Raw genomic sequence first — 15,000 nt, 5'->3', positions numbered from 1 at the left:
CCGAGCATCAATGCCACAGAAAGTGCCGGGGCGCCAGCTGGAGCCATCATCCGCGTTGCCATGGCTCGCTTGGCCTTGGCTTGCCAGGCCCCGACACGAGCAATCGCGCATTTTCTTTGCAACCGACCATCAATGCCGCCCAACGGGGCCAGCACGAGCAGTCATCCGCGGTCCCCTGGCCCTGCGCACGTTTGTCTTTGAAACCGAGCATCAATGCCACAGAAAGTGCCGGGGCGCCAGCTGGAGCCATCATCCGACGTGCCATGGCTCTGGTCCCATGGTCTTCGCAACCGAGCATTCGTGACACCCGCGGGGCCAGGACACCAACCCTTCCGACACGAGCATTCGCGCATGTTCTTTGGCCACACAACGGCGCCAGCACGAGCAAAATCATCCGCGGTGTGGTGGCCTTGCACGGCCTTTTGTCTTTGGAACCAACCATCAGTGCCACGGGAAGTGCCGGAGTCCCGGCATCCGCGGTGCCAAGTCATTGCGCCCTTGGTCTCTGCAGCGGGGCATGCCGGGCACTCCCAACCATTGCAAGCAAGCAAGCAAGCAAGAAAGAAAGTAAGTAAGTAAGTAAGTATTACATATAGGGGCGGGACATGCGGGGAGATCTGCGAAACGTGCATTACGGGGCACACGCGTACCTACCGGGGCATACCGATCCCTATTGGGGCACACGTGTGCATATCGGGGCATACCGGGCCTATCGGGGCACACGCGTACATACCGGGGCATACCGAGCCCTACTGGGGCACACGTGCGCATATCGGGGCGTACCAAGCCTATCGGGGCATACGCATGTATCCCAAGGCATACCGAGTCTATCCGGGCATACGCGTTCATACCGGGGCGTAACGGGCCTATCGGGGCATACTTGGGCATATCCGGGCAAAAAATGCCCAAAACTTGCGCAACCTTGGCAACCGTGGTCCATTCCTCTCTATATGCCTAGCCTTGCCAACCGTGGTCCATTCCTCACTATATGCCATGGCCTTGTGCCCATGGTCTTCCCAAGACAGCGTCCAAGGCCCCCGGAAGGCCAAGGGAGCCCAACCCAGCAATGCCCTGCTATGGCAAGCCAAGGCCAAGCATTCCGGTGCCTATCCGGGCAAAAATGCAATTCCTCTCTATATGCCTAGCCTTGGCAACCGTGGTCCATTCCCCACCATATGCCATGGCCTTGTGCCCATGGTCTTCCCAAGACAGTGTCCAAGGCGCCCGGAAGGCCAAGGGAGCCCAACCCAGCAATGCCCTGCTTTGGCAAGCCAAGGCCAAGCATTCCGGTGCCTAACCTTGGCAACCGTGGTCCTTTCCTCACCATATGCCATGGCCTTGTGCCCATGGTCTTCGCAAGACATCGTCCAAGGCGCCCAAAAGGCCAAGGGAGCCCAACCCAGCAATGCCTTGCTAGGACAAGCCAAGGCCAAGCATTCCGGTGCCTATCCGGGCAAAAACGCCCAAAGCATGCCCATTCCTTAGCCTATCCAGGCAAAAACGCCCAAAATCTGCACATTCTAGTGCCTATCCGGGCAAAAACGCCCACCAGCATGCCACCCTCCTATAGGGTTTGCGCAACCAACCAGCCTAACCACCAGTGGCAACCAAAGGTGCTGTTAGCGACGACTTCTGAAGACGCAACGAGACGCGACGTGTTTGCGCCCAGACGCGACGAGACGATGCGGGATCTGCGCCCAAGAATGCCTAGACCCGTCGACTTGATGCGGGATCAGCTCGCCCAAGCATGCCTAGTGTGCAAGGCCTGTGTGCAAGGCTAGTGTCCAAGGCTAGTGTGCAAGGCTCATGTGGAACGCTAGTGCGCAAGGCTAGTGCCCAAGGCTTGTGTGCCAGGCCCGTGTGCAAGGCTAGTGTCCAGGGCTTGTGTGCATTGCTTGAGTGCAAGGCTTGTGTGCATTGCTCGAGTGCATGGCTTGTGTGCAAGGGTTGTGCGCAAGGCTAGTGTGCGGGGCTTGTGCGCATGGCTAATGTGCACGGCTTGTGTGCATGGCTACCGTGCAAGGCTAGTTTGCATGGCTAGGGTGCAAGGCTCGCATGCGAGGCTAGTGTGCAAGGCTGCGTGCAAGGGAAGCGTGCAGGGCGAGTGTGCGAGGCCACTGTGCACGGCGCCAGCACTAGCGAGCCATCATCCGCGTTGCCATGGCTCGCTTGGCCTTGGCTTGCCAGGCCCCGACACGAGCAATCGCGCATTTTCTTTGCAACCGACCATCAATGCCGCCCAACGGGGCCAGCACGAGCAGTCATCCGCGGTCCCCTGGCCCTGCGCACGTTTGTCTTTGAAACCGAGCATCAATGCCACAGAAAGTGCCGGGGCGCCAGCTGGAGCCATCATCCGACGTGCCATGGCTCGCTTGGCCTTGGCTTGCCGGGCCCCGACACGAGCAATCGCGCATTTTCTTTGCAACCGACCATCAATGCTGCCCAACGGGGCCAGCACGAGCAGTCATCCGCGGTCCCCTGGCCCTGCGCACGTTTGTCTTTGAAACCGAGCATCAATGCCACAGAAAGTGCCGGGGCGCCAGCTGGAGCCATCATCCGACGTGCCATGGCTCTGGTCCCATGGTCTTCGCAACCGAGCATTCGTGACACCCGCGGGGCCAGGACACCAACCCTTCCGACACGAGCATTCGCGCATGTTCTTTGGCCACACAACGGCGCCAGCACGAGCAAAATCATCCGCGGTGCGGTGGCCTTGCACGGCCTTTTGTCTTTGGAACCAACCATCAGTGCCACGGGAAGTGCCGGAGTCCCGGCATCCGCGGTGCCAAGTCATTGCGCCCTTGGTCTCTGCAGCGGGGCATGCCGGGCACTCCCAACCATTGCAAGCAAGCAAGCAAGCAAGAAAGAAAGTAAGTAAGTAAGTAAGTATTACATATAGGGGCGGGACATGCGGGGAGATCTGCGAAACGTGCATTACGGGGCACACGCGTACCTACCGGGGCATACCGACCCCTATTGGGGCACACGTGTGCATATCGGGGCATACCGGGCCTATCGGGGCACACGCGTACATACCGGGGCATACCGAGCCCTACTGGGGCACACGTGCGCATATCGGGGCATACGCATGTATCCCAAGGCATACCGAGTCTATCCGGGCATACGCGTTCATACCGGGGCGTAACGGGCCTATCGGGGCATACTTGGGCATATCCGGGCAAAAAATGCCCAAAACTTGCGCAACCTTGGCAACCGTGGTCCATTCCTCTCTATATGCCTAGCCTTGCCAACTGTGGTCCATTCCTCACTATATGCCATGGCCTTGTGCCCATGGTCTTCCCAAGACAGCGTCCAAGGCCCCCGGAAGGCCAAGGGAGCCCAACCCAGCAATGCCCTGCTATGGCAAGCCAAGGCCAAGCATTCCGGTGCCTATCCGGGCAAAAATGCAATTCCTCTCTATATGCCTAGCCTTGGCAACCGTGGTCCATTCCCCACCATATGCCATGGCCTTGTGCCCATGGTCTTCCCAAGACAGTGTCCAAGGCGCCCGGAAGGCCAAGGGAGCCCAACCCAGCAATGCCCTGCTTTGGCATGCCAAGGCCAAGCATTCCGGTGCCTAACCTTGGCAACCGTGGTCCTTTCCTCACCATATGCCATGGCCTTGTGCCCATGGTCTTCGCAAGACATCGTCCAAGGCGCCCAAAAGGCCAAGGGAGCCCAACCCAGCAATGCCTTGCTAGGACAAGCCAAGGCCAAGCATTCCGGTGCCTATCCGGGCAAAAACGCCCAAAGCATGCCCATTCCTTAGCCTATCCAGGCAAAAACGCCCAAAATCTGCACATTCTAGTGCCTATCCGGGCAAAAACGCCCACCAGCATGCCACCCTCCTATAGGGTTTGCGCAACCAACCAGCCTAACCACCAGTGGCAACCAAAGGTGCTGTTAGCGACGACTTCTGAAGACGCAACGAGACGCGACGTGTTTGCGCCCAGACGCGACGAGACGATGCGGGATCTGCGCCCAAGAATGCCTAGACCCGTCGACTTGATGCGGGATCAGCTCGCCCAAGCATGCCTAGTGTGCAAGGCCTGTGTGCAAGGCTAGTGTCCAAGGCTAGTGTGCAAGGCTCATGTGGAACGCTAGTGCGCAAGGCTAGTGCCCAAGGCTTGTGTGCCAGGCCCGTGTGCAAGGCTAGTGTCCAGGGCTTGTGTGCATTGCTTGAGTGCAAGGCTTGTGTGCATTGCTCGAGTGCATGGCTTGTGTGCAAGGGTTGTGCGCAAGGCTAGTGTGCGGGGCTTGTGCGCATGGCTAATGTGCACGGCTTGTGTGCATGGCTACCGTGCAAGGCTAGTTTGCATGGCTAGGGTGCAAGGCTCGCATGCGAGGCTAGTGTGCAAGGCTGCGTGCAAGGGAAGCGTGCAGGGCGAGTGTGCGAGGCCACTGTGCACGGCGCCAGCACTAGCGAGCCATCATCCGCGTTGCCATGGCTCGCTTGGCCTTGGCTTGCCAGGCCCCGACACGAGCAATCGCGCATTTTCTTTGCAACCGACCATCAATGCCGCCCAACGGGGCCAGCACGAGCAGTCATCCGCGGTCCCCTGGCCCTGCGCACGTTTGTCTTTGAAACCGAGCATCAATGCCACAGAAAGTGCCGGGGCGCCAGCTGGAGCCATCATCCGACGTGCCATGGCTCGCTTGGCCTTGGCTTGCCGGGCCCCGACACGAGCAATCGCGCATTTTCTTTGCAACCGACCATCAATGCCGCCCAACGGGGCCAGCACGAGCAGTCATCCGCGGTCCCCTGGCACTGCGCACGTTTGTCTTTGAAACCGAGCATCAATGCCACAGAAAGTGCCGGGGCGCCAGCTGGAGCCATCATCCGACGTGCCATGGCTCTGGTCCCATGGTCTTCGCAACCGAGCATTCGTGACACCCGCGGGGCCAGGACACCAACCCTTCCGACACGAGCATTCGCGCATGTTCTTTGGCCACACAACGGCGCCAGCACGAGCAAAATCATCCGCGGTGCGGTGGCCTTGCACGGCCTTTTGTCTTTGGAACCAACCATCAGTGCCACGGGAAGTGCCGGAGTCCCGGCATCCGCGGTGCCAAGTCATTGCGCCCTTGGTCTCTGCAGCGGGGCATGCCGGGCACTCCCAACCATTGCAAGCAAGCAAGCAAGCAAGAAAGAAAGTAAGTAAGTAAGTAAGTATTACATATAGGGGCGGGACATGCGGGGAGATCTGCGAAACGTGCATTACGGGGCACACGCGTACCTACCGGGGCATACCGACCCCTATTGGGGCACACGTGTGCATATCGGGGCATACCGGGCCTATCGGGGCACACGCGTACATACCGGGGCATACCGAGCCCTACTGGGGCACACGTGCGCATATCGGGGCATACGCATGTATCCCAAGGCATACCGAGTCTATCCGGGCATACGCGTTCATACCGGGGCGTAACGGGCCTATCGGGGCATACTTGGGCATATCCGGGCAAAAAATGCCCAAAACTTGCGCAACCTTGGCAACCGTGGTCCATTCCTCTCTATATGCCTAGCCTTGCCAACCGTGGTCCATTCCTCACTATATGCCATGGCCTTGTGCCCATGGTCTTCCCAAGACAGCGTCCAAGGCCCCCGGAAGGCCAAGGGAGCCCAACCCAGCAATGCCCTGCTATGGCAAGCCAAGGCCAAGCATTCCGGTGCCTATCCGGGCAAAAATGCAATTCCTCTCTATATGCCTAGCCTTGGCAACCGTGGTCCATTCCCCACCATATGCCATGGCCTTGTGCCCATGGTCTTCCCAAGACAGTGTCCAAGGCGCCCGGAAGGCCAAGGGAGCCCAACCCAGCAATGCCCTGCTTTGGCAAGCCAAGGCCAAGCATTCCGGTGCCTAACCTTGGCAACCGTGGTCCTTTCCTCACCATATGCCATGGCCTTGTGCCCATGGTCTTCGCAAGACATCGTCCAAGGCGCCCAAAAGGCCAAGGGAGCCCAACCCAGCAATGCCTTGCTAGGACAAGCCAAGGCCAAGCATTCCGGTGCCTATCCGGGCAAAAACGCCCAAAGCATGCCCATTCCTTAGCCTATCCAGGCAAAAACGCCCAAAATCTGCACATTCTAGTGCCTATCCGGGCAAAAACGCCCACCAGCATGCCACCCTCCTATAGGGTTTGCGCAACCAACCAGCCTAACCACCAGTGGCAACCAAAGGTGCTGTTAGCGACGACTTCTGAAGACGCAACGAGACGCGACGTGTTTGCGCCCAGACGCGACGAGACGATGCGGGATCTGCGCCCAAGAATGCCTAGACCCGTCGACTTGATGCGGGATCAGCTCGCCCAAGCATGCCTAGTGTGCAAGGCCTGTGTGCAAGGCTAGTGTCCAAGGCTAGTGTGCAAGGCTCATGTGGAACGCTAGTGCGCAAGGCTAGTGCCCAAGGCTTGTGTGCCAGGCCCGTGTGCAAGGCTAGTGTCCAGGGCTTGTGTGCATTGCTTGAGTGCAAGGCTTGTGTGCATTGCTCGAGTGCATGGCTTGTGTGCAAGGGTTGTGCGCAAGGCTAGTGTGCGGGGCTTGTGCGCATGGCTAATGTGCACGGCTTGTGTGCATGGCTACCGTGCAAGGCTAGTTTGCATGGCTAGGGTGCAAGGCTCGCATGCGAGGCTAGTGTGCAAGGCTGCGTGCAAGGGAAGCGTGCAGGGCGAGTGTGCGAGGCCACTGTGCACGGCGCCAGCACTAGCGAGCCATCATCCGCGTTGCCATGACTCGCTTGGCCTTGGCTTGCCAGGCCCCGACACGAGCAATCGCGCATTTTCTTTGCAACCGACCATCAATGCCGCCCAACGGGGCCAGCACGAGCAGTCATCCGCGGTCCCCTGGCCCTGCGCACGTTTGTCTTTGAAACCGAGCATCAATGCCACAGAAAGTGCCGGGGCGCCAGCTGGAGCCATCATCCGACGTGCCATGGCTCGCTTGGCCTTGGCTTGCCGGGCCCCGACACGAGCAATCGCGCATTTTCTTTGCAACCGACCATCAATGCTGCCCAACGGGGCCAGCACGAGCAGTCATCCGCGGTCCCCTGGCCCTGCGCACGTTTGTCTTTGAAACCGAGCATCAATGCCACAGAAAGTGCCGGGGCGCCAGCTGGAGCCATCATCCGACGTGCCATGGCTCTGGTCCCATGGTCTTCGCAACCGAGCATTCGTGACACCCGCGGGGCCAGGACACCAACCCTTCCGACACGAGCATTCGCGCATGTTCTTTGGCCACACAACGGCGCCAGCACGAGCAAAATCATCTGCGGTGCGGTGGCCTTGCACGGCCTTTTGTCTTTGGAACCAACCATCAGTGCCACGGGAAGTGCCGGAGTCCCGGCATCCGCGGTGCCAAGTCATTGCGCCCTTGGTCTCTGCAGCGGGGCATGCCGGGCACTCCCAACCATTGCAAGCAAGCAAGCAAGCAAGAAAGAAAGTAAGTAAGTAAGTAAGTATTACATATAGGGGCGGGACATGCGGGGAGATCTGCGAAACGTGCATTACGGGGCACACGCGTACCTACCGGGGCATACCGACCCCTATTGGGGCACACGTGTGCATATCGGGGCATACCGGGCCTATCGGGGCACACGCGTACATACCGGGGCATACCGAGCCCTACTGGGGCACACGTGCGCATATCGGGGCGTACCAAGCCTATCGGGGCATACGCATGTATCCCAAGGCATACCGAGTCTATCCGGGCATACGCGTTCATACCGGGGCGTAACGGGCCTATCGGGGCATACTTGGGCATATCCGGGCAAAAAATGCCCAAAACTTGCGCAACCTTGGCAACCGTGGTCCATTCCTCTCTATATGCCTAGCCTTGCCAACCGTGGTCCATTCCTCACTATATGCCATGGCCTTGTGCCCATGGTCTTCCCAAGACAGCGTCCAAGGCCCCCGGAAGGCCAAGGGAGCCCAACCCAGCAATGCCCTGCTATGGCAAGCCAAGGCCAAGCATTCCGGTGCCTATCCGGGCAAAAATGCAATTCCTCTCTATATGCCTAGCCTTGGCAACCGTGGTCCATTCCCCACCATATGCCATGGCCTTGTGCCCATGGTCTTCCCAAGACAGTGTCCAAGGCGCCCGGAAGGCCAAGGGAGCCCAACCCAGCAATGCCCTGCTTTGGCAAGCCAAGGCCAAGCATTCCGGTGCCTAACCTTGGCAACCGTGGTCCTTTCCTCACCATATGCCATGGCCTTGTGCCCATGGTCTTCGCAAGACATCGTCCAAGGCGCCCAAAAGGCCAAGGGAGCCCAACCCAGCAATGCCTTGCTAGGACAAGCCAAGGCCAAGCATTCCGGTGCCTATCCGGGCAAAAACGCCCAAAGCATGCCCATTCCTTAGCCTATCCAGGCAAAAACGCCCAAAATCTGCACATTCTAGTGCCTATCCGGGCAAAAACGCCCACCAGCATGCCACCCTCCTATAGGGTTTGCGCAACCAACCAGCCTAACCACCAGTGGCAACCAAAGGTGCTGTTAGCGACGACTTCTGAAGACGCAACGAGACGCGACGTGTTTGCGCCCAGACGCGACGAGACGATGCGGGATCTGCGCCCAAGAATGCCTAGACCCGTCGACTTGATGCGGGATCAGCTCGCCCAAGCATGCCTAGTGTGCAAGGCCTGTGTGCAAGGCTAGTGTCCAAGGCTAGTGTGCAAGGCTCATGTGGAACGCTAGTGCGCAAGGCTAGTGCCCAAGGCTTGTGTGCCAGGCCCGTGTGCAAGGCTAGTGTCCAGGGCTTGTGTGCATTGCTTGAGTGCAAGGCTTGTGTGCATTGCTCGAGTGCATGGCTTGTGTGCAAGGGTTGTGCGCAAGGCTAGTGTGCGGGGCTTGTGCGCATGGCTAATGTGCACGGCTTGTGTGCATGGCTACCGTGCAAGGCTAGTTTGCATGGCTAGGGTGCAAGGCTCGCATGCGAGGCTAGTGTGCAAGGCTGCGTGCAAGGGAAGCGTGCAGGGCGAGTGTGCGAGGCCACTGTGCACGGCGCCAGCACTAGCGAGCCATCATCCGCGTTGCCATGGCTCGCTTGGCCTTGGCTTGCCAGGCCCCGACACGAGCAATCGCGCATTTTCTTTGCAACCGACCATCAATGCCGCCCAACGGGGCCAGCACGAGCAGTCATCCGCGGTCCCCTGGCCCTGCGCACGTTTGTCTTTGAAACCGAGCATCAATGCCACAGAAAGTGCCGGGGCGCCAGCTGGAGCCATCATCCGACGTGCCATGGCTCGCTTGGCCTTGGCTTGCCGGGCCCCGACACGAGCAATCGCGCATTTTCTTTGCAACCGACCATCAATGCCGCCCAACGGGGCCAGCACGAGCAGTCATCCGCGGTCCCCTGGCACTGCGCACGTTTGTCTTTGAAACCGAGCATCAATGCCACAGAAAGTGCCGGGGCGCCAGCTGGAGCCATCATCCGACGTGCCATGGCTCTGGTCCCATGGTCTTCGCAACCGAGCATTCGTGACACCCGCGGGGCCAGGACACCAACCCTTCCGACACGAGCATTCGCGCATGTTCTTTGGCCACACAACGGCGCCAGCACGAGCAAAATCATCCGCGGTGCGGTGGCCTTGCACGGCCTTTTGTCTTTGGAACCAACCATCAGTGCCACGGGAAGTGCCGGAGTCCCGGCATCCGCGGTGCCAAGTCATTGCGCCCTTGGTCTCTGCAGCGGGGCATGCCGGGCACTCCCAACCATTGCAAGCAAGCAAGCAAGCAAGAAAGAAAGTAAGTAAGTAAGTAAGTATTACATATAGGGGCGGGACATGCGGGGAGATCTGCGAAACGTGCATTACGGGGCACACGCGTACCTACCGGGGCATACCGACCCCTATTGGGGCACACGTGTGCATATCGGGGCATACCGGGCCTATCGGGGCACACGCGTACATACCGGGGCATACCGAGCCCTACTGGGGCACACGTGCGCATATCGGGGCATACGCATGTATCCCAAGGCATACCGAGTCTATCCGGGCATACGCGTTCATACCGGGGCGTAACGGGCCTATCGGGGCATACTTGGGCATATCCGGGCAAAAAATGCCCAAAACTTGCGCAACCTTGGCAACCGTGGTCCATTCCTCTCTATATGCCTAGCCTTGCCAACCGTGGTCCATTCCTCACTATATGCCATGGCCTTGTGCCCATGGTCTTCCCAAGACAGCGTCCAAGGCCCCCGGAAGGCCAAGGGAGCCCAACCCAGCAATGCCCTGCTATGGCAAGCCAAGGCCAAGCATTCCGGTGCCTATCCGGGCAAAAATGCAATTCCTCTCTATATGCCTAGCCTTGGCAACCGTGGTCCATTCCCCACCATATGCCATGGCCTTGTGCCCATGGTCTTCCCAAGACAGTGTCCAAGGCGCCCGGAAGGCCAAGGGAGCCCAACCCAGCAATGCCCTGCTTTGGCAAGCCAAGGCCAAGCATTCCGGTGCCTAACCTTGGCAACCGTGGTCCTTTCCTCACCATATGCCATGGCCTTGTGCCCATGGTCTTCGCAAGACATCGTCCAAGGCGCCCAAAAGGCCAAGGGAGCCCAACCCAGCAATGCCTTGCTAGGACAAGCCAAGGCCAAGCATTCCGGTGCCTATCCGGGCAAAAACGCCCAAAGCATGCCCATTCCTTAGCCTATCCAGGCAAAAACGCCCAAAATCTGCACATTCTAGTGCCTATCCGGGCAAAAACGCCCACCAGCATGCCACCCTCCTATAGGGTTTGCGCAACCAACCAGCCTAACCACCAGTGGCAACCAAAGGTGCTGTTAGCGACGACTTCTGAAGACGCAACGAGACGCGACGTGTTTGCGCCCAGACGCGACGAGACGATGCGGGATCTGCGCCCAAGAATGCCTAGACCCGTCGACTTGATGCGGGATCAGCTCGCCCAAGCATGCCTAGTGTGCAAGGCCTGTGTGCAAGGCTAGTGTCCAAGGCTAGTGTGCAAGGCTCATGTGGAACGCTAGTGCGCAAGGCTAGTGCCCAAGGCTTGTGTGCCAGGCCCGTGTGCAAGGCTAGTGTCCAGGGCTTGTGTGCATTGCTTGAGTGCAAGGCTTGTGTGCATTGCTCGAGTGCATGGCTTGTGTGCAAGGGTTGTGCGCAAGGCTAGTGTGCGGGGCTTGTGCGCATGGCTAATGTGCACGGCTTGTGTGCATGGCTACCGTGCAAGGCTAGTTTGCATGGCTAGGGTGCAAGGCTCGCATGCGAGGCTAGTGTGCAAGGCTGCGTGCAAGGGAAGCGTGCAGGGCGAGTGTGCGAGGCCACTGTGCACGGCGCCAGCACTAGCGAGCCATCATCCGCGTTGCCATGACTCGCTTGGCCTTGGCTTGCCAGGCCCCGACACGAGCAATCGCGCATTTTCTTTGCAACCGACCATCAATGCCGCCCAACGGGGCCAGCACGAGCAGTCATCCGCGGTCCCCTGGCCCTGCGCACGTTTGTCTTTGAAACCGAGCATCAATGCCACAGAAAGTGCCGGGGCGCCAGCTGGAGCCATCATCCGACGTGCCATGGCTCGCTTGGCCTTGGCTTGCCGGGCCCCGACACGAGCAATCGCGCATTTTCTTTGCAACCGACCATCAATGCTGCCCAACGGGGCCAGCACGAGCAGTCATCCGCGGTCCCCTGGCCCTGCGCACGTTTGTCTTTGAAACCGAGCATCAATGCCACAGAAAGTGCCGGGGCGCCAGCTGGAGCCATCATCCGACGTGCCATGGCTCTGGTCCCATGGTCTTCGCAACCGAGCATTCGTGACACCCGCGGGGCCAGGACACCAACCCTTCCGACACGAGCATTCGCGCATGTTCTTTGGCCACACAACGGCGCCAGCACGAGCAAAATCATCTGCGGTGCGGTGGCCTTGCACGGCCTTTTGTCTTTGGAACCAACCATCAGTGCCACGGGAAGTGCCGGAGTCCCGGCATCCGCGGTGCCAAGTCATTGCGCCCTTGGTCTCTGCAGCGGGGCATGCCGGGCACTCCCAACCATTGCAAGCAAGCAAGCAAGCAAGAAAGAAAGTAAGTAAGTAAGTAAGTATTACATATAGGGGCGGGACATGCGGGGAGATCTGCGAAACGTGCATTACGGGGCACACGCGTACCTACCGGGGCATACCGACCCCTATTGGGGCACACGTGTGCATATCGGGGCATACCGGGCCTATCGGGGCACACGCGTACATACCGGGGCATACCGAGCCCTACTGGGGCACACGTGCGCATATCGGGGCGTACCAAGCCTATCGGGGCATACGCATGTATCCCAAGGCATACCGAGTCTATCCGGGCATACGCGTTCATACCGGGGCGTAACGGGCCTATCGGGGCATACTTGGGCATATCCGGGCAAAAAATGCCCAAAACTTGCGCAACCTTGGCAACCGTGGTCCATTCCTCTCTATATGCCTAGCCTTGCCAACCGTGGTCCATTCCTCACTATATGCCATGGCCTTGTGCCCATGGTCTTCCCAAGACAGCGTCCAAGGCCCCCGGAAGGCCAAGGGAGCCCAACCCAGCAATGCCCTGCTATGGCAAGCCAAGGCCAAGCATTCCGGTGCCTATCCGGGCAAAAATGCAATTCCTCTCTATATGCCTAGCCTTGGCAACCGTGGTCCATTCCCCACCATATGCCATGGCCTTGTGCCCATGGTCTTCCCAAGACAGTGTCCAAGGCGCCCGGAAGGCCAAGGGAGCCCAACCCAGCAATGCCCTGCTTTGGCAAGCCAAGGCCAAGCATTCCGGTGCCTAACCTTGGCAACCGTGGTCCTTTCCTCACCATATGCCATGGCCTTGTGCCCATGGTCTTCGCAAGACATCGTCCAAGGCGCCCAAAAGGCCAAGGGAGCCCAACCCAGCAATGCCTTGCTAGGACAAGCCAAGGCCAAGCATTCCGGTGCCTATCCGGGCAAAAACGCCCAAAGCATGCCCATTCCTTAGCCTATCCAGGCAAAAACGCCCAAAATCTGCACATTCTAGTGCCTATCCGGGCAAAAACGCCCACCAGCATGCCACCCTCCTATAGGGTTTGCGCAACCAACCAGCCTAACCACCAGTGGCAACCAAAGGTGCTGTTAGCGACGACTTCTGAAGACGCAACGAGACGCGACGTGTTTGCGCCCAGACGCGACGAGACGATGCGGGATCTGCGCCCAAGAATGCCTAGACCCGTCGACTTGATGCGGGATCAGCTCGCCCAAGCATGCCTAGTGTGCAAGGCCTGTGTGCAAGGCTAGTGTCCAAGGCTAGTGTGCAAGGCTCATGTGGAACGCTAGTGCGCAAGGCTAGTGCCCAAGGCTTGTGTGCCAGGCCCGTGTGCAAGGCTAGTGTCCAGGGCTTGTGTGCATTGCTTGAGTGCAAGGCTTGTGTGCATTGCTCGAGTGCATGGCTTGTGTGCAAGGGTTGTGCGCAAGGCTAGTGTGCGGGGCTTGTGCGCATGGCTAATGTGCACGGCTTGTGTGCATGGCTACCGTGCAAGGCTAGTTTGCATGGCTAGGGTGCAAGGCTCGCATGCGAGGCTAGTGTGCAAGGCTGCGTGCAAGGGAAGCGTGCAGGGCGAGTGTGCGAGGCCACTGTGCACGGCGCCAGCACTAGCGAGCCATCATCCGCGTTGCCATGGCTCGCTTGGCCTTGGCTTGCCAGGCCCCGACACGAGCAATCGCGCATTTTCTTTGCAACCGACCATCAATGCCGCCCAACGGGGCCAGCACGAGCAGTCATCCGCGGTCCCCTGGCCCTGCGCACGTTTGTCTTTGAAACCGAGCATCAATGCCACAGAAAGTGCCGGGGCGCTAGCTGGAGCCATCATCCGACGTGCCATGGCTCGCTTGGCCTTGGCTTGCCGGGCCCCGACACGAGCAATCGCGCATTTTCTTTGCAACCGACCATCAATGCCGCCCAACGGGGCCAGCACGAGCAGTCATCCGCGGTCCCCTGGCACTGCGCACGTTTGTCTTTGAAACCGAGCATCAATGCCACAGAAAGTGCCGGGGCGCCAGCTGGAGCCATCATCCGACGTGCCATGGCTCTGGTCCCATGGTCTTCGCAACCGAGCATTCGTGACACCCGCGGGGCCAGGACACCAACCCTTCCGACACGAGCATTCGCGCATGTTCTTTGGCCACACAACGGCGCCAGCACGAGCAAAATCATCCGCGGTGCGGTGGCCTTGCACGGCCTTTTGTCTTTGGAACCAACCATCAGTGCCACGGGAAGTGCCGGAGTCCCGGCATCCGCGGTGCCAAGTCATTGCGCCCTTGGTCTCTGCAGCGGGGCATGCCGGGCACTCCCAACCATTGCAAGCAAGCAAGCAAGCAAGAAAGAAAGAAAGTAAGTAAGTAAGTATTACATATAGGGGCGGGACATGCGGGGAGATCTGCGAAACGTGCATTACGGGGCACACGCGTACCTACCGGGGCATACCGACCCCTATTGGGGCACACGTGTGCATATCGGGGCATACCGGGCCTATCGGGGCACACGCGTACATACCGGGGCATACCGAGCCCTACTGGGGCACACGTGCGCATATCGGGGCGTACCAAGCCTATCGGGGCATACGCATGTATCCCAAGGCATACCGAGTCTATCCGGGCATACGCGTTCATACCGGGGCGTAACGGGCCTATCGGGGCATACTTGGGCATATCCGGGCAAAAAATGCCCAAAACTTGCGCAACCTTGGCAACCGTGGTCCATTCCTCTCTATATGCCTAGCCTTGCCAACCGTGGTCCATTCCTCACTATATGCCATGGCCTTGTGCCCATGGTCTTCCCAAGACAGCGTCCAAGGCCCCCGGAAGGCCAAGGGAGCCCAACCCAGCAATGCCCTGCTATGGCAAGCCAAGGCCAAGCATTCCGGTGCCTATCCGGGCAAAAATGCGATTCCTCTCTATATGCCTAGCCTTGGCAACCGTGGTCCATTCCCCACCATATGCCATGGCCTTGTGCCCATGGTCTTCCCAAGACAGTGTCCAAGGCGCCCGGAAGGCCAAGGG

The sequence above is a fragment of the Tasmannia lanceolata genome, unplaced genomic scaffold (genome assembly GCF_043159265.1).
Source record: "Tasmannia lanceolata isolate RefF3 unplaced genomic scaffold, GAP_Taslan_0.1 ptg000022l, whole genome shotgun sequence".
NCBI classification, from domain to species: domain Eukaryota; kingdom Viridiplantae; phylum Streptophyta; class Magnoliopsida; order Canellales; family Winteraceae; genus Tasmannia; species Tasmannia lanceolata.
The sequence above is the reverse complement of the archived record's forward strand: the minus strand, read 5'-3'. Positions refer to the sequence as shown.